Here is a 2010-nt window from a genome sequence, read left to right as displayed (position 1 = left end):
GCTTTCAGAACAGAAAGCACCTTCCTGATAAGCTTTCATAACAGAAACACCTTCCTGAAAAGCTTTCATAACAGAAAGCCCCTTCCTGATAAGCTTTCAGAACAGAAAGCACCTTCCTGATAAGCTTTCATAACAGAAACACCTTCCTGATAAGCTTTCATAACAGAAAGCACCTTCCTCATAAGCTGTCAGAACAGAAAGCACCTTCCTGATAAGCTTTCAGAACAGAATACACCTTCCTGATAAGCTTTCATAACAGAAACACCTTCCTGATAAGCTTTCATAACAGAAAGCACCTTCCTCATAAGCTTTCAGAACAGAAAGCACCTTCCTGATAAGCTTTCAGAACAGAAAGTACCTTCCTGATAAGCTTTCATAACAGAAAGCACCTTCCTGATAAGCTTTCATAGAAGAAAGCACCTTCCTCATAAGCTTTCATAACAGAAAGCACCTTCCTGATAAGCTTTCATTACAGAAAGCCCCTTCCTCATAAGCTTTCAGAACAGAAAGCACCTTCCTGATAAGCTTTCATAACAGAAACACCTTCCTGATAAGCTTTCATAACAGAAAGCACCTTCCTCATAAGCTTTCAGAACAGAAAGCCCCTTCCTGATAAGCTTTCAGAACAGAATACACCTTCCTGATAAGCTTTCATAACAGAAACACCTTCCTGATAAGCTTTCATAACAGAAAGCACCTTCCTCATAAGCTTTCAGAACAGAAAGCACCTTCCTGATAAGCTTTCAGAACAGAAAGTACCTTCCTGATAAGCTTTCATAACAGAAAGCACCTTCCTGATAAGCTTTCATAGAAGAAAGCACCTTCCTCATAAGCTTTCATAACAGAAAGCACCTTCCTGATAAGCTTTCAGAACAGAAAGCACCTTCCTGATAAGCTTTCATAACAGAAAGCACCTTCCTCATAAGCTTTCAGAACAGAAAGCACCTTCCTGATAAGCTTTCAGAACAGAAAGCACCTTCCTGATAAGCCTTCATAACAGAAACACCTTCCTGATAAGCTTTCATAACAGAAAGCACCTTCCTCATAAGCTTTCAGAACAGAAAGCACCTTCCTGATAAGCTTTCAGAACAGAAAGCACCTTCCTGATAAGCTTTCATAACAGAAAGCCCCTTCCTGATAAGCTTTCAGAACAGAAAGCACCTTCCTCATAAGCTTTCAGAACAGAAAGCACCTTCCTGATAAGCTTTCAGAACAGAAAGCACCTTCCTCCTAAGCTTTCAGAACAGAAAGCACCTTCCTGATAAGCTTTCAGAACAGAAAGCACCTTCTTGATAAGCTTTCAGAACAGAAAGCACCTTCCTCATAAGCTTTCAGAACAAAAAGCACCTTCCTCATAAGCTTTCAGAACAGAAAGCAACTTCCTGCTAAGCTTTCAGAACAGACAGCACCTTCCTGATAAGCTTTCAGAACAGAAAGCACCTTCCTGATAAGCTTTCAGAACAGAAAGCACCTTCCTGATAAGCTTTCAGAACATAAAGCACCTTCCTGATAAGCTTTCAGAACAGCAAGCAACTTCCTGCTAAGCTTTCCGAACAGAAAGCACCTTCCTCATAAGCTTTCCGAACAGAAAGCACCTTCCTGATAAGCTTTCCGAACAGAAAGCACCTTCCTGATAAGTTTTCAGAACAGAAAGCACCTTCCTGATAAGCTTTCAGAACAGAAAGCACCTTTCTGATAAGCTTTCAGAACAGAAAGCACCTTCCTAATAAGCTTTTTGAACAGAAAGCACCTTCCTGATAAGCTTTCAGAACAGAAAGCACCTTCCTGATAAGCTTTCAGAACAGAAAGCACCTTCCTGATAAGCTTTCAGAACAGAAAGCACCTTCCTGATAAGCTTTCAGAACAGAAAGCACCTTCCTGATAAGATTTCAGAACAGAAAGCACCTTCCTGATAAGCTTTCCGAACAGAAAGCACCTTCCTGATAAGCTTTCAGAACAGAAAGCACCTTCCTGATAAGCTTTCAGAACAGAAAGCACCTTCCTTATAAG

This window comes from Myxine glutinosa, unplaced genomic scaffold (assembly GCF_964187855.1).
Source record: "Myxine glutinosa unplaced genomic scaffold, kmMyxGlut1.1 SCAFFOLD_414, whole genome shotgun sequence".
Taxonomy (NCBI): Eukaryota; Metazoa; Chordata; class Myxini; order Myxiniformes; family Myxinidae; genus Myxine; species Myxine glutinosa.
This window is presented reverse-complemented; position numbering follows the sequence as displayed.